The 18,770-nt window shown below is 40.9% G+C and overlaps 1 protein-coding gene across 3 annotated transcripts in view; it reads right to left on the reverse strand.

Moving 5' to 3' along the window:
* The window catches only part of SMAD1 (SMAD family member 1), a 48,580-nt gene extending 30,190 nt beyond the window's left edge, over positions 1-18,390 (reverse strand). Inside the window, exon 1 of one of the 3 annotated variants that reach the window (XM_057416278.1) lies at positions 18,369-18,390. The gene's annotated coding sequence lies outside the window, so the exon portion shown is untranslated. Of the gene's footprint in view, positions 1-17,989; positions 18,122-18,242; positions 18,294-18,368 lie in introns of those variants that run through there. The other 2 variants (XM_057416277.1, XM_057416276.1) reach the window with 2 other exon arrangements.
* Positions 18,391-18,770: the final 380 nt, after the last annotated feature.

Below are 18,770 nucleotides of genomic sequence, written 5' to 3' on the forward strand. Positions count from 1 at the left end.
TATTAACTTTTGCACAAAGTGGTCTTATCAGCTGGAAGTGCAAAATAAAGATTAAACCACGAGTCAGCAGATGACACAGCCTGCATGCTTCTTCCCCAAATACGTTGTGCCCTTCTGGAAAAGTGGGAGTTAGTATTTCCAGTAACTGAAGGACCACCAGCCCTTGAAGGGTATGTTTATTCACAAGGTATGGGTGAAACAGAAGCCTAAACCAAGTGACAGGACACCTCCCAAACAGCAGCCTGGAGTCAGTTTAAAGGAAATCGAGTTGTTACCCACTTATCTGCCACTCTTTACATATCAAAACCCATGCACTTTTTATTACATGTTCTGCCTGGTGATAGATGAGTTGAAATCAACAAATTTATTTTAAATGGCAATGTTGCTTTATTTGTCTTCCTTCACTGCTGCCGTCTCTTTTGTAGTCTTTGGACTACATACAAACCTGTACGAAGCCTGTGAGAAGCTAATAAAAAAAAAAAAAAAGAAAAAAGGTGAGCATTACAGATATAGATGTTTTGCCAGCCTTGTATTTAAACAAATATATTTAGGCAAAATGTCATGGAATGTTCTATTTTTCTAGCCCTCAAAGAAGGGATAGTTAATTCTGTCAGCAATACTAAGCTGACAGTAAAATATTCAAAGAGAATGTTTTCAAATTCCCAAAGGAGAGCCCATAGGAAACTGTCTCACTTTGCATAAATGACTGGTTTTGGTGGGTGGAGAAAGGGTTAGGACTATTAGATGATCCTCTCCTGGAGGATGGGAAGTGAAACAAATCCTAGCCCAAGTTTCAGGCAAACAAGAAGCAGTTCTAACTTTTCTACTAATTTCATTGTTTGTATTACAGGCTCAGTGATGCAGGCAAAAAGTATTCTTTTAAATATTTTTAATATACACTCAGCAGTTTGACATAAGTGGCAGGAACCACAGTGAAGAGAATCTACATAATTGTAAGAGAGAAAACTGCCTAGCCTTTGACTACAGTACAAAAATTCAATTTATCTTACTTATTCAATGTACCTCTTCCTAGAGTCCATTATTTACTGACAATATAAAGGAATAACAAGCAGAGAGATTTTTAATTTGCTTCTCAAAAATATTTAGTAACTTACTTTCTCTGAAAGACACATCTTTTCAGCAACTCATGTACTCAGTACAGTATTTAGAGCTTTTTTACAAACAGAAAAAAAAAGATCAGATTTTGGCATAGAAGCCAGGGAGCTGTCACTTTACTCCTGCAAGAATGATTTCTATGTCTTACTAAGCACACAGTCTAAGCAGCTGTAACGCTAGAATGTGTTACAAAGCTTGTGCACTAACTTCCTCTGACTCCCTATTCTCTAGAGCAAACAGCAAAACGCTTTGACTTCTTTCTTCAAGAGATGTGACTTGTAAAACAAAAGTCCAGAGTCTTCTGCTGAATTACTCTGGTTTTAATCAAAAAGTTCTTTCTTTGCACTTTCTTATAGTAGAAGATCAGATCTTGCTCATCTTGGAAAAATGCACAGAAATCCAGTAGAAGACTCAGTGGCATTACAATACAGATGCAAAAGAAATCAAGTTTCATTTCAAAGTACTGCAAAACTCCTTAGAGAGTTTATACAGCACCTGACTTGGCTCCCCTTGTATTTCTGAAATAGGAAAAGAAGAAGAAAACCAAAACTTTTTTACGTGTCTTCTTGGCATGGCAGAAAGAATTAAAGAAAACAAATACGTGATTCTGTGTTAATTTCTGACACATATCATATTATTTGAGGAAACAGGAGCATACTGGTGCTGAAACACTTTTAACATCTTTATTGGAAGTTGGCAGCTTTTTTCCCCTCAAGCTGCATTAGACCTCCCTTACTTATGCCCAGTAACGGCAGGGAGGGTATTTCCAGCCTGTTCTGTGAAGCAGCCTCTCTCTGCCTTGGATCCTGAGAAACCAAAAACCCAGGTCTGTGAAACCTCCTCTAGGCCCACTGCTCATGCTACTTGCCTGAGGGATTCCCTTCCAAGAAAACCTCCCATATATCATTTTCCTGCCCAGAGAGAAAATCCTTTTAGGTACCTACATGCACCCTTTAGTTCAGCAGGCAGTAGGAAAGCAAGAGTGTTATGTAAAGAGCAGGTGCTGACTGCACCCCAGCTAACTGTAACAGCAGCTCGTAGAGCTTCTTGTAAGAAACACCTACATGTTCCCAACAGGGCAGTAACATTTGACTTTAGAAGAAGGACTTGTACAACTTCTAACTTACTTGATAAGACAAATCAAATCTATGAGTTCTGAGTGTGACCTGAACACCAAAGAGCAGATTCACCACTTGGTCAAAATGAGGGAGTAGGGCCAGCGTATGTTTTACTGAGAGAGACGAGTGGGGTAACAGTGACCCAAACAATAAAACCCCCACTGCCCAATTACTTCAGAGCATGAAGAAATAACTTCATACTATCATTATCTGACAGCTCCTTCCCAATGCTCACCACAGTTCAAACCAAGTACACAATGTCCAGCCAGTTTCTACAACGAACCACAGCTTTTCCTCCATCTACACCACTCAGCTCCTGGCAGGCAAGGTCCTCCTTGCCCTTGAAGTCTCCATTATGCCAATTCCAAGAGTAAAACAGCAGCAAATTCTTCTTATAGGTTTTCTGGATTTGTACTTTGCCTTCTCAAATTGAAGTTACTAGATATGAAAGATTTATTTTTGTCTTCACTATTGCATCTCCAGAGAAAATACCAAGTTTCCATATACATTAGAAACTGAATCCTGTGTTACAATTCCACTAAAATGGCATAAGTTTTTGTAAGCAAATGCGTAATTGTGAGTAAAGAACATAGCAAAGGTGCTTTCCCAGTTAAGAGATGCATCAAGAATTAAATCTGCCCTTTTTCTGATCAAGATTACTTCTTCACAATGCCTTTGCAACTGTTTTGATGTATTAAAAACTGTACTGGAAACGAATTTGAACACATCTCGCAAGAGTCATACCTACACCTTCATTAAAGGACAGCTCCTGCCTGTTTACAAAAAACACTTAACACATACAGCCTCTTAAATGATCACCAGATCCTCAAATCATGCAGTTCTCACCAGAGTTGAGAAACAATGGTAGATTTCTAGCTTGCACTGCTGAATTTTATGCATTCCTGTGTTCAGATGAACTATAAGACTCCACAAAGTCACAAACTGCCAGCTCTTCCTCCAACACCCACTTGTCTCCTTGCCATGCTAGTTTGACTTGCCAAGACCACAGAAAAAAAATCTAACACCAACTTTGCCAAATTACTTGGTCAGGAAGATGGATAAGCCTATTGCACACCAGGGTTAGTACAAGTAGGATACATCAAAAGGTACACTCAGGTGTGGACAAATCCCTTCTGGTGTTGGCAAGCAGTTGGGACTAAATCGAATGTGTTATCAAAGATAACTCTAAAACAGCAATTTAATATTTTGACTGAAGTCAGGAAGGAACTGTAATTTGATGATTCAGTCAAAACTCCAGCACAGGTGGGATTACAAAACCATGAGCTTCACTGAAATAACCTATAAAATGAATAAAACGCTATGAACCACAAAACTTGCCAGATTGGTGTTCATGAGGTGTGCTTCCCCACCCCCAAATACTATGAAGAAAATGATCTTCATTTTTCACACTCTCTCCAAGCTGAAGAGCTCAAAGAAATTCTTGAATTAAGACAAAACATTACAAAGAAAAAGTTATATGAACAGTTGTTATGAGACAGAATGAGTTACCAGCCATCCTAGTGGGTATTTCACTGTGAAATTTGGGGCAGGTTTATCCTCTTGTGCTGGTCGGTATTTAACTCCACACATTGTCCCACCAGGCATGAGGAGCACTATGGAGTACAGAAGTGTGCAAGGAGCTTGGCCAAGCATTGTTAGATGACACAGGAAATATCCTGACAAATGCAGGACAACTGACAGCCAGCTTTGGAGAACTGACTACAGCTTTGTGAACATGAGATATCCGCAAAGATGCCATGACTATTCTAGCTATTAAAGTTGGAAGTCCTTTTCTAAAAGGTCAAAAAGCTGAGGAAAACAGTGGAGGTTTTTTCCCTTTAATCATAAAACTCCTGCATAACTCCCTTTTTCCACAAAGACCATTCCCTTTCCTGACTTTTTGAACTGTCTTTAGAAAACAGGTGTTGTTTACAACAATAACAAACACACATCTGTGTGGGTGTGTTAATACACACAAAGGCAGGATAACTGAAACCTCTTCCTATATTTAGATCTGTCTGGTCAGCTCTAATTGCATAATTTAATCAAAACCCTCTCCAACGGAAACACATCTATATTCATCACAGGCATCAAAGGAAACATCTTTACAAACTATATCCTTTTACAAACCAACACATGGTCCCACGCCACTTGTCCAATTGTTGAATTCCTCCTTTGGGAAGGGCATGGAATTTTATTTCTTTTTATCAGCTGAAAAAAGCATTTCCCTCCAATTCATCAGCACAGGGCGGGAGGAACTTCCTTCACAGGTGAGATGGGGAAAATTTACTGATGTCACTTTCAGGGATTCAGGTTGTGGAGTTTTTTTTACAGTAGTTAAAACATCTACTTGCAGCATAAAGAAAAACCTTTTAAAACAATAAAAAAAAGCCCCTCACCACCCAGGCATCGAGATTTTTTGAGTAAAGCTTATAAAATGCAAGATACATTTTTGTCTTCACAGAACAGCAAAGCCTAGCACAGGCTGCACAGATTTAGAAAGGAATTTGTCAGCCCCAACCACAGTAGAGCCACAACAGGGTATTTTTTAAGGGAACCCCACTAGCACTCCAGTTATGCTCAGCTTATGCAAGCCGCTGCTCCTACAAATGACTCATTTTACCAAGAGCATGCGCCAATACAGTTACGTCAGCTGCATTAAACCACTTCTAAAGACTGACCCAGACCTCATTTATCAGAGATTAAGTAAAGATGTTAAATTACAGCTCAAGATCCCCAGCTTTAGAGCAGAATGTTTCACCAAAGCAAGAGACAACAAAAGCTGAGAAAAAAATTACTCTTCCAGTAATAGAAACACTATAAGGTCAAGCCTCAACAAAGCAGAAAAAAATGATGAAAATTAAACCAAAAAGGAACATCATTAAAATAAATCAGTTAATCTTCTTATACATTAGTCCCCCACCCACCGTTTATGTACTTGAAATAAGAACAGCCTCTTCAGTTTGCCAATACTGAAGATATTTCAATGCATTTCATGAGATGCATGCTTTACTTTTTTAAAAGTATCTCTCTAGCTTTCCTATTTTTTGCCTTATTTGCAAAAACTAAGGAGCTATTTTTTCCCTTAGATAGACCTTTAAAGCACTGTACCTTTATCATGTCTTTAAAATGTCAAGAGGCAGAGCAAAATATATAGGTTAAATTTTGTGAAGTGTCCTGCAATTCACAAATACCATTCTGGACAGAGTAAGTGTTTAAAGATGATACAGCTTTCAAAACCAAGTTAGTACAACCCAGAAACAAACATGAAGATCTGCCAGATTTCAATCATGGCAGCATATGACTAGTGGCCTGCTGAAAACAGGAACTGGACTTCAGATGACACAAAACCCAGTCTGTTTCTGGTCCCTGTGAGCAGAGCTGCACTACCACATCACAGCAGATTCCCTTGAGTATCTTGGTATGCATCAAGCCACCTGAACTCAACAGACCCTTTACAAATGGAAGCAGCCAAGATCACAGTATTTCAAGATGCCACTTACACACAAGAAAATGAGACTCTTTAAATATTACGATTTCCAGCCAAATACAAATTTGTAGGGATCCTCCTGACGATCAGGTCAAGGAAACTTCACGTTTGTGTTTAAAATATACCAGCAAGCCCAGATCTAGGTTGATCAAGGCCTTTACTGGCATGTGAGGTACAAGTCTGAGCCTATGCTAAAAACTTGAATTGCCTTCAACTACACCCCAGTGTAATCCTAGATCAAGGTACCATTTCATCAATACTAAAACCTATACTTGTGAAAGAATAAAGTTATGGACACACTAGAATGAAAGGATCTACATGGTTTCTTACTTTTACAAATGTTTTCCATCAGACAATTAACTCTATAGAACCAAAGGAACAATTCTTGGTTCACCTGTACATCAGGCATTAAGAGCACTAGCTTTCCCCCAAACCTGCAGGCACACTTAGAACAAAACAGGCATCTCATGTTATTGTGCTTGGAGGCCAGCAACCTTCCAGATGACAGTCGTTTCACCAATGAAGTCCAAAGCCCAAAAGCTCTGTTCTCAGGATCATTTTAACCCAAACAAGTCTACTGACTGCAACTGGTTTTGCTATCAATGCAGTTTCTTCCTGCCATACCTGAGCCTGTAAAACTCTGTCAGCAGGAGTACTGTTGTGAAGGGCACTGGGCTGCTGCTCAGGATACTTAGCTCCCATTTCCCTTGGGCATGCCACTTTCTCATGTCAAGACTTAGCTTCTCCTGCTAACAAACAGAGAATGAACCTCTTGAAAGCTATTGACTGAGAGGCAAGTCTTAGACAAAGAAAGCCACAGAGGTGACCATCGGCACAAAACATTTGTTAGCAGTGCAGCATCGAGACAGCTCTGTGAGAGCACATGCCATTCCCCCAAGCAACGCCTTCACACCACAGAGGAAGAGGGCAGCAAGTCATTCAGCCAGAGGCAGCTTGCCCTGAGCAAGAACATAAGATCTCGAAGGGACCACTGCATCGAGGGGCCTGAGGGCAAAGGCACCAGGACTGAGGCTGAAGTATGTACCAGCACTATCAGACTCACCACAGCCAACAAAAGTGCCTCCAAACTACTGCCAACAGGGAACGGCTGAGCACAGATCCAAAAGTCACTCTTCTGAAAGGGCAAAACAAGGGAGTGACCATATGTGAAAAGCCAGAAAGCTCCAAGAAAACTGTGGGATGAGGCAAAAGCAGCTGCCACAGCCCTGTGCCAGAACATCTGCAGAATCTCACGTCAAACTGTTTTCTCATATTCCTGAGATCAAGGCTTTGGAGGGTTTTGTACAAAGGCCTCAACCCACAGATAGGAACTGATAATTCATACAGCACTTGGAAACTGCATAACTTGAAAGGAAGTGGGAGACATCCTCCTACATTGCTTACTGAAAATACGGAAGTTTTACAATACGAGAAAATGGCTGTAATTTATCTATCTGATCCCCTGGTTATCTGTAAGCTTTTTATGACTTTGGAAAAGGAATCGAGCCACATAAAGGATTACTTGGTACCCTTTCTTTATCTGCAACCTTTTTTTAATAACAGAGTCTATATGATTCCGCATATGGAATTAAGGCAACTTGTTATTCATTCCACAACAGTTTTCCAAGACCAGTTTCAAGTTTCAAAATTCAGGTTTTGCAAAGTTACACTACTGCAACCTTACAGCTGAGACAAGAAGACACAGTAATTCCCAAACACCACAGACAGGTTCTGTGAGGTCGTCAGTAGGAAAGCTAAAACAGCCATAAAGTTTCTAAATTTTCCACTACATTATGCTACTGAACAGTTACAGCCATCCTACTACAGAGGACAGGACTCCAAGCCCCAAACACGCTGCTGAGTCAGACTGCAAAGATGAACTTCGAGAACTTACAACTCTCCATGACTACTTACTTCCAGGCTGAAAGCCAGCGCACAAAAAGAGCACATGAAGATTTCAGATTACTTGGCTTTAAACAATCTAAATTAAGCCTTTAATTCTGGGAATAAAACCAGTACTCCCCAGTTCCTGAGATAACAAGCCTTTAGGCTCAAATAACCCTGACTGCTGGCCTAGAAGACTGAGAGCCCTTGTGTCCCAAGTCAGGGAAGGCCAGAAGCCAGGCAAAGGTGTGATGGAAACCTGCCTGCATTCACAAATACAAGACTTCAGCTAAAGCAGCCTGCCACCAATGCTCCCAATTCACAAATCACAGCAAATACATTGGGTCTGACCATGAGCAACAGTCACAGCTGATAAACTAGTGGGGACAAAGGCAAAGGGAACAGTTATCCAGTAAACCGTAGTAAACAGCTCTGGAGTGCTTATGCCAATTAAGTTAGCTGATGCTTTCTGCACAGAACAAAATTTCAAAGAAGCCCGTAGCCAAGTCAGAGTAAAAAAAACTTCCCACATAACAGAAGGTTACAAGGGAATTCAGCAAGAACATCAATCACTCCAGCACTGCCTCTAGAGAAAAAAAAAAACTCAAGTTTCTATTTTAAATTTCTACATAGTCTGATTCCTTGAAGAAATATATTACAAAGGTGCAGTGTGTGAAGATGTTCAATAGCTAGCAGTAACAAGAAAAAGGGGGTTTAAATATATCTACTTTATCTCGTTAAAACAAGTGCTTTCTAAATTTTTTTTTTTTTGAGAAAAACGGATTGAAAGCCAAAAATTTGAAAGTGACTTACACAGTGGTACACAACCCAGAAGATGCACAAGCAGTGCACTAGTTTACATAACGTATCAGCTTCAGGTGCCCTAACTGTCTTCACTGGCAGTGATTTCTGGAAATATCAGTCTGCTTTTACAGAAGAGTTTCTAATGGATTTAATATTTAGCTTTTCTTTACTTTCTTGATAATGCTGCTAACAGTACCTGGTTGGCCAGTTGTTTCAATTTATTTTCATCCTCTAAAGAGGAAAAAGAGGTTTCCACTACTAAGAAGTTAAAAGTTTGAGGACACTTTTCCCATGAGGAAAAACACTGGTCCTGTCTCATACATGCACTAGATGTGCTCTGCTCATACAGTTTTATTAAACCAGAAAAACATTTCTAATATAGCTTGCAGTTTATACTAGCAGAACAGCACTTCAACAGAAAAGCTTGTTCAAGTGCTCCTTCCCATCCATCCTCCCTCACCCCCATAAAATATACTGTATCATTAATCACTGTCATTCTGCTGCCAATGTAACTACACTGGGGCTTTGTGGCTGATGTAACTGTTGGCAGTCTAACCTCACCATGCTAATCACCAACCTAAGTATCTGGGAAAAAACCCTGTAAATTAGACCTTTGCTTGGCAAGCGTATTAAGGAAGTCTTCATCTGGGAGTACTACAGTGCTCGTTTATAACTGGCTACCTCCAACAGCTGCCTTGGGCCAGCAAGGTCACAGGTCCACAAGCAGATGAGCAGCTCAACAGCTTGCTCCCACCCAAAGAGAAAAGGTTTCCCTTAACTCCCTTGTGCCAGCTTTGGTACTCCCAACATAATTTCCCATCTGCTTACATTCTGTTGGCCAATTCACCTTCCTAACCTAGCAAAAACAACAACAAAAACCACTGCTGTGGTCCAGCAGAACAGCTGGAACAGCTCAGAGCAGGATGAGCACCCAAGTCACCAGCCAGCATATGCAAAGAAACCTGTGGCTGAGGCTGAGAGGAGTCAAACTGTTAAGAGTTCTCTCTGTCTTGTAGAACTGACACCCCTCTGATTTTACACGATACACAGACAAAGATTAGCTCACACTCAGACATGAGTACTTCAGTTGATTTGCAAAACCTCATCTCATCCCCAGAGCAATGAGCTCTGCCCCAGCTGGTTCTGAATAACCACCCTAGGAAGCACTTCACCCCCCATGCTGCTGACAGTGCCTTCTGTTCTAGGTAACCAGACAGCAAACTACAGCAAAAAGAAAAATTATCCCCTATTCATCTGTCAAAAAAAATACCACACACCACAGAGTTCTGAGAGTATTTCTAAAATATTTTCCAGACGAAATCTAATATGACACATTACAGAAGCTATAATTACATTATCTTAAGGTTTTAAGTTAATAAAGACAAAGATTTTTTATTTGGCTACCACATCCAAGTGGAAGCATTTAACACTGACACTAACTAGCACGGATAATAAAGGGCCTATTATTAAGTATGGCAGACTGTAAAGCCAGTAGTGGGCAAAAAATGCAAAACAGGAATCTGCAATACCCGAGATGGCAACCTGGACATAAGCCAAGTTTTCCAAGACATTCAGCAAGGTCAAAATTCACATTTTTCAAAATCACAACATTCACCAGGTAATTAGCAGAACACAGACAAAGACATAACCAATGTCTGTGCACGCTAGCTATCTACCTGTCTCCTCAGTGATAAAAAGGCAGAAGCATCTGACAGCAAGAGGAAAGACCAAAAGATTGTGTGATGGGAGATGAAACTCTGCTCCTAAATGTTGGAGATCCATGGTGAGACCTCAGTAGAGCCACACAAGTTGAGTCTGTGCTCCTCATCTCTTTCCAACCTGTGCAGGGAAGCACACACTTCAGATGTGTTTGAAATTCCCCAAAACTACACATTTGAAATTAAATCACTGTAATCACATTAGGCATTTAACAATCCCTGAAGCCATCATATCTATGAGAAGGTCGGGTAAATTTCAAATCAACTTTCATTACTGTTGTGATAAAACAATAATGCTGTTGTTATACAACTGGATAAAAAGGAGTCATCTGGACATAGTCCTGGGCAAGCTAGGCGACTACGCTTGAGCAGGGGGCTGGACCAGATGACCTTTCCAATCTCAACCACCCTGTGATTCTGTCAAGCTCTCAACACAACCATGTGCTAATCATTTGAAAGCAAGAATTTGGCCCACATCAAAAAAACAACTGTTCCAGGAAAACTGGAGAGAACTCTGCTTGCCTTGACACAAATACAGAATCACATCAACTGCTACCAGGTAGAGGTAGGGCCCAAGCTCTATTTGCCATTCACAGGCAGAGTCACAGAAGAACTGCTTTCTAAAGTAATATTCTAGTAATGCTAAAGTAATTCGACAAATAATAGACTCTCATAAATAATGATAAAAATCTCAATCAGATCACTGTTTCCCTGATTTTGACCACTTCACCAAGTCCTATTAAAAACTGCCCTCCAACTTAACAGTAAGAACTATACTTAAGCAAGTACTACCTTTAAGAATTTCAAATCCAAACAAGGGGGAGCAGAAGGCAAAGCAGAGGACAATACCACAAGAAATAATCCCTCTCCAAATTTTACGTAACTTTTAGAATATTTCAGAATATTTTCAAAGCATCCAGAAGTCTGAGTTGCCTCGCTCATCCTTCCTCCACTGCTTGTAACCTCGAAGTCTGGCTTCACACATGGCTTCATTCCATTCAAATGCAAGTCCTCACTACTGCCACCTTGCTTCACATACAGCCCTGGTATGAAGATGCTTTTCTACCCCTTTTTTCACTGCTTGTGACCTACTGAAAGCTACTGATCTATAGAGGTTCCTATACCATCCTGACCACTATAGCACCAGGTAACTTAAGTAACCATGACTAACCCTTGTCATGTTTGTCTCCCAGGACCTGTGAGCAGAATCTACACTCCTAAGTCGGCACTAGTGGCCTAACTTGGAAATAACTTACTTGCCTCATAGCATGCAGCTCAGAAGCCCTTGGAAAAAAAAAACAAAACAACTGGCCAACAGTGAGCAAAGGTGCCAACTTTTCTGTCCTACCAGAACACTAGCAGTTTGTTCTGTAACACCTTGAGGGAGCTAGAAAGAAAAGGACAGAATTTAAAAACAACAGACAAGAACAACCACAAAAACCCCAACCCATGCACTTTTGCTATTCTTTAGCTTTCTAATTTACATGGACACCACAGAGAATTAAGCCATCAAGTGAAATAACATGAGATGTGTCAGTTTCACACTATCTTCCATTCTCTCTCTCACACACACACTCTTCCAAATTTGTCTTGGAGAAAATTTTTGAGAGCTCTCTTTCACCTGTCTTGGAAATACGACTACTTACAAGCCACGTATTTTGCTCCCAGCATGCCAGCTGAAAGTCCTTATTAGTAAGGTACATGTAAGTCCACAAAGACATTAGATTAATTCCTCTTATGTCAATATTCAAATGAAACCTAACAGGTACAAAGGTGAAATGTATTGGTAGAATAAAGTCAACCATGCAGCTCATTAACAGCATCTAACCAAACAGCAGATGTTTCCTCCTCCTATCTCCCGTAGAAACATAGTTAAGTGGAAGCCACAATTTGTTGCAACATGAATTTCTAGTTATTTAATTCATCTTTAACTAAAACTGATTTTATGGTTTTAAGCATTTAAACAGTATTTAAATATTTATGTGTAAATAGTATTACATAGACACACCTTGATGAATTTACAAGCTTTTCCCAACTATATATAGGTTTAGTCTACTTTCATCTGATCCAAGTAACTTAACTTGCAACAGCAGTGAATGTTATTTTAGGCACCCATAGGTGCACAGGGACATACAGCACAGCTATCAAGTGTGAATAACCCTATATACATACCAGCATAAGAATAAGGTGTCCTCAAGAGTCTCATGCCCTGGTTTCATCACACAACACCACACAGAATGCTGCTATTATTGTCAATGCCTTAAAATGCCTGAAATCAAAAATATGAAATTATTTTTAAGAAAAATATCCTCAGTAAGTCAGTCTTTCATGTAAACACAGACAAATGAGACAGTAATTCTCAGTACTTAACAACGTGACAAAGAAAAGCAAGCAGAAGTACGATCAACTTGCCCCAAGCACTTTGAACATAAAGAATTCTCTGAATTCATCGAAGACTTTTTGACCTGCTGTATCAGTGTCAAGATGTTAGCCCTGTGTGCACACACCTTTTTGCTTTCACTTACCTACACAAATTTTTAAACTGTACATCAGTCTTGCAATCTCTGTAGAAGAAACTGTAATGCTGTAAATCCTAAAATTCAACTTCTACTCTTGCACAAAATCTGTATTTAGAGGATACATTTTCAGCTTCTCCTCAAACAGTACATCAGACCAAGTACTGAGTGAAGGTCCACCAGTCAAAGCTGGAGGGCAGATGTTACCCTACACTCATGATCGGGACAGCAGCAAGGAGACAGTGAAAACTCGCAATTCTGTCTATAATCACTTCAGCATTGTACAAAAATTTTTAATGGGTATCTTGCTTCCAAGTTACTCAATACCGGACCAATAGTCCATACATCACTTTGATGTGGATTGGCATTTTAATGATTTCAATGGCAAAAACTTGCAAATTAAATGCTTCTGAATACCATTAAGTGCTAGAACTCAGACTGTCTATATTGCTCTCAGTCTCATCTGCTGCCATATTGGGATGAGTGTTCCCTTTGTAAGCACAGAAATATGAAATAATGCTTCAGAAATCACTGGTGAGCCACGTTAATGATTTGCTTACATGCCAGCAGTATCAGATGATATTGCTTTGAACAGTGCCTAAATATAATTATTTATAAAAATGCATGTTTTAAAATAATTTTTTTCCCTCCCTACTCCCTAGACTTTGCCTGTGCATGCTGGGGGAAAAAGTGGGAAAGATTAAAATGAGAAAGACTGGTGACATCTAGTATCAGTCTCCCAAGTGGGTATCTCATTTTGAAATACAAGTGATATATAGTCTAGAACAATTACAGATCTATGTTTGAATGACTGAACTGCCCAAGTGACTAGAATAGCTGTACTGGTCAAGTTCCCTGCATTTGCAAGTCTAGAGGGGAAAAAAAGTTTCAACTCTTGATCTGAACTCAGCTTTTATGCAGTTTCGCAAGAGACAGCACCCGCAAGAAGAGTACAACTGAGTAAAGGAATCTGTACTTGCAGAAAAGCTTTTGTAACTTAACGACAGCTCAACCCAGCAACTGTGTCTCACACACTAGTGCTATAAGAGGGCAGCACCGTGGTCACACAGCTGTGCAACACTTCCACCATCATAATCCCAGTGCCACAGTACCTGATACACATCCTCCCTCCTCCCCCAGAATAAAACATAAATAAACGCGGACCCATTCACACAGTTCAGCAGAGTTCAGCCTTACTTGCACTGAATGCTTGACCTCACACAGTCTAATTAGAGGTAGTGTGCTCAATCTTTGCTCCTATTCGGCCAGAAGGCACTTCTCAAAGCCAATACATACACACATAAAGCTGAAGGAGGGAGAAATCCTGTACAATCTGGGTTCACTTTGAAGAACGTTTTAAGTTCCTTGAAATTAGCCTGTTTATTTTATGAAATGTTTGGCTTCTCAGTTAAAAAACAAAGACATCTCCCACTCAAATACACACAAACCCCAAAACCTTCTGTAATGCAAATTAACATTTGTCCTCTGAGGAGGATAGGGATCTTTGTGGCAGCCATTAGCTGCCAAAAGTGTTCTCCTCCTCACCCCCGAATCCACCCTCTGCAAAGCCCTTCACAAAAGGCCCAATCTAACATATTCTCTGCTTATTTTGAATCTTAAGAAATAGTGACATTCTAAAGGAAACAGTTATAGGGCAGCCTGCAGGGATTCAACTCTAGCAATTAGAAAGTATCAATTTAAAATCTTTCCCATCCCAAATTAAAAACACTGTTCTAACACAAAAATCCTCTGTGCTGTTCTAAAGTTACACCATCGTAGCTTGGGCAAAATAGCTACAGAAGTCCAAGATGCCTGCGCAGAAATCCTTTAAGTCACCAGCATTTCAAGCCACACTTGCCAACTTGGTGTTTATGTTTCAAACTCAAATTTTCTATTCAGTAACTTCAAATGTAAACTTCTAGGAACTGCGTATCACCTTTTAAGACTTGTATGCATTCAATTTTTTGAGACACTGCTACACACAGAGGAAAGGCCTGTGGAAGTATACCAGTCTGCAGCTACTGGAGGAAAACAAGTGAAGTTTTTATGTGCAGAACACACCTTTCCCCACTCCGAAAGCACAACTGGGTGAGTTTGTCATCAAAACCTGAACCAGAAATTAAAACCAAACAAAAATTAGTAGAATCTATTAACTAGACGGTAATTTGTGAAATCTGATTTTATCGCTCTCTCTTCAATAAAGTAGCTCCATTTATTCATCTGCATTCATACAGCAGAAGAGAGTTCCATATACAAATTCTGCAAGACGCTGCAACCGAAAGCGAGCTTTCTTTTATCTGCCACTCAGAAAGCACCTAAGCTAAAGGGCATCCTATCAAGATGCAACTGAACTTGGTGAGCAACACATCTCTTGCCATTACTGACCATTTATTTTCTCTGCTTAAATCTCTAAACTTTCCTAACACACTGCACAGTGATTTTATCAGCAGGAACAACAAGATCTGTTTGGTATATAATCAAGGTTTTCCTATCTGTGGCATGCAAATTCCTAAGCTACTTAGAGATGAAACATGAATCCAAGGCCACAGATACCTTCACTAAGAAGAGCAGTGACCTATGCCAACCCATATTCAAAATTACAGTTTCTGTTCCAAAATCAAATTGGTCATATAGCTCAAGATATGACTAAAATTCTGTCTTATACAAGAACTCAGATCAGCAGGAACACTTCAACAGGCTGTTACAAACTTCAGTAGAATAAAATACTAGGAAATGCCTGTTTTTCCCTTTAATACCAGCTAGCACAGTCTGCAGGTACAGTCTAGCTGATTTTCAGGCTTGGAAAGGTATACAAAATGCAGAGAGATTCACTCACAACCACTTCCCCCACATACACCTCCAACCTGTACATGCCTTCATCTATTCCAGTTGCCAGTGACTGCAAGAAAGAGGTTAAGAGTCAACCTAAACTAGTTCAGCATTTATTCTTGACAGGGCCGCAAGCTTTAATTTCAACCACTTCCTGCATAAGTTAAATAATACACACGGTGCTCTCTGTATTTGATTCTTCAGCCACCCATATCTGAAGCACAATGGGACATGTCACAGACACTTGCTTTGCTGCCCTCATAATACAGTTTAATTATGATGACTGAACTAACGGGCTCACATCATAGACTTTTACAGGTTGACCCTGTGTCATCCTGATGTATCATTTTGCACCAGTTTAGTGCTGCAAATCAATTTAAGATCTCCAGCAGGTTGAAAAGGCTGGTAATGATGCTTTCTCTGCAGCCTCTGGGGACCCCACATTATACACAACTTACATTATTTATAAAGCTGAGATGATGCCTCCATTAGGCTTGCAAGACTACTCAAATGAGCTTTTATTCTACACACACAGCTTGGGCTTCGTAGAGCAGAACACTGGCTATATGTAATATGCATTGTAATATTGAAGCATTCACACTTCAATAAAAGGAAGTGTCATTTTTTAAAATTTAAATCTTTATACTAAGCAAAACCTCATCATTTAATCTGAGTAATTTCCCAATACACAGAAACACTAGCAGCACTTTTATTAACCTCTGTATTGCTTTTCTTTATGTTCAACTCTTTAGTGTTCAAACAACAGAGGAAAAGCAAACATTCATCAGCTTTCAAACATTTGATAGTTAATATTTATACAGAAACATCTCCATCTGCTTACTCAGTCACCTTTTCTCAAATGTATTGGATCATCACATCTTCAAGGGTACACAAAAAGACAAACCAAACAGAAGAGAGTAGGAAAAAAAATGTATTTGATTACATATCCAACAGTTGATGGGATCAAAACCAAAGGAAGGACAAATCCCTACCCTTAGGGTAACCTGATCATGCCTTGAACAAATCTTCTCTGGTAGCTGTGAAGGTTTCTGGATCACCCAAATCAAGAGAAATTTCTCTCAAGTGCCCAATTACAGCCTGAAGTAAATTGCAAGATTTCATCAGTAAGAACACAGCAAGAACTTCAGAAAGGGCTAGGTATCTTTCATTTTTATAATGATTCTCTTCCAGTCTTCCAGTCATAGTAAAGAAGTGATCACACAAAACTTGCACTAAAATCCAATGAGAACCTCTAAAAAGCATCACAGCACTGTTCGCTGGTTCTATGGAAAATAAAGTAAGTATTAATCAGTTGCAAATAGAAATTCATCTCCCATAATTCAGCAGTTACTGACAAATAAAAGAAAAAAAATGAAGTCAACACCTCAGGTTCCCTCACATGACTAGCTCCTATTGTTTGACAGGACAAGGTGCACACTGTTAGCCACATGAAGCCTAAGCAGAATTACAGACACATGCCAGCAAAGAAACGTAGTCTCTGTGGGCTGTGCTAGCTGCAGTTTTCACTCTTATTCTCAAACACTGCTTAAAATCACATATAACTGTTGGGGGAGAAAATACAAAGTTGACTTCTGGGTGCAAAAGAGATCTGAACTACCTGCTATAACATGTCTGAAATACAGCTTTTTCCTAAGCACATTAGTTTCAAGATATAATATCCTTAAACGCTTACATCCATTAAACACTGACATGCTTCATGCGATGAGCTTTTCCATTTGCTTGTATCTGAAATACACATCATCTATTTTTATTCCTCCCCACCTGGATCTAACAATACTTCTTCCCTGAATAAAATTTTTACGTTTTAACATGCAGCAAGCAGCACTTTTTCCCAAAATACACCCAAATAAGTCTTATTGCTCAGAATAAACTCCAATTATTCAGACACCGTAAAAGCAAACTGTAAGGTCTGACCATGCATCTTCGTCAGATTGATCTACTAAAAAAAGAGCAAGCACGGCAACCCTTTCTCACTCAGGACTCCAAATGACTTCAGTTTATTAAAAAAAATAAAAAGTCAAGATTTGGCCAAGATCCTTTTGAAGGCATGACTGAATATTTCCACACCAGTAAGTTATAATAGGCTTTAAAGATCTATATTCAGCTTGGCTGTAGAGTCCGAGTATATGAAGAAACTACACTGGGGACGGGAAAATCTCATGCATTCAGACCTTGTAACAGGGAGGAGGAAAAAAATTACTGAACTTACCTTGACCTCTAAGCACAGATTTGTCATTAAAGGGGGGAGGTTAAAATAAGAAAAAGGAGGGGAAGGGGCTGTGGAAAGAAAGGAATGAGGAAAGAACCCCCACCTTCAGCGGTCAGGGACACGGGCCGGCCGGGGCAGGCTTTTCCTCACAAACACAAAGGAGAGCTTGCTCCGGACGGCCGGGGCTGCGCCGCGGGAGCAACCCCGCGTTCACCAAGGGGCAGAAGGGCGGCTTCCCGGTGGAGCCGGGCTCTCCCTCCCGCCGGGCCCGACGCGGCACCTACCCACAAACTTCGAGCCGGGAACGGCCGGCTGGCAAGCGGCCCTGGGTCTCCCCCGGGCAACCGGAGGGACGCCATCATGCCGGGGAAACGAGCGGAGCCGCGCTCCCTCCACGGCGCGGAGCAACCTCTCTCGGCCCGCCGGGAAGGAGAAAGGGGAAGAGCGCCGCAGGCTGTGCCGCCCGGCGCGATAAACGGGGAGAGGAGCAAGGGGCTGGTTATGGGAGCGGGGTGGGTAACGCGAAGTTGCCGTTACCGGCGGCGCGGGGTCTCGCTCGCCCTGCCTCAGCGCCTGGCTCGATCGGGAGGGGAGGTGGAGGCGGGAAGGAGCTCGGGTGGGTTCAGCCCCTGTCACCCACGCTCCTTCCGTCCCGGTGTCAACCCGTGTTGGCGCGGCCGCCCTCGGGGCCTATGGAGGTCAAAAAGGCGCTCATGGATCCGCCCGTGATGTTGTGGCGGCCGAGGGTGAGGGAAAGCTCCAAGTGCCGCGACACTGGCTATTAGAATTCAGTCTTGAAAGGCTCCGATGGAGCTGGAGTCCATCCATCCTGTCTCTTGCTTACAGGTGATTCAGCCCCTAGGTTGGTCAGTGCTTAATACTGCAGGAGCTGCTGTAACACCTTCCAATACCAGGTCACTGTCCCCACGTGCTTTACGTGTGGACCTCATCCTGGCCATAGGTACTGCTGTGGTTACTCCTGCTTTATGCAAGTGAAACTATTAAAGTGCTTGAGGCTTCTTGTGCAATCAGATATACAGCAATGAGGTCTCACCCTGGTGGCCC

This window comes from Pezoporus wallicus, unplaced genomic scaffold, assembly GCF_028554395.1.
Source record: "Pezoporus wallicus isolate ANWC-B61680 ecotype Strahan unplaced genomic scaffold, APGP_CSIRO_Pwel_v1 contig_8732, whole genome shotgun sequence".
Classification (NCBI taxonomy): domain Eukaryota; kingdom Metazoa; phylum Chordata; class Aves; order Psittaciformes; family Psittacidae; genus Pezoporus; species Pezoporus wallicus.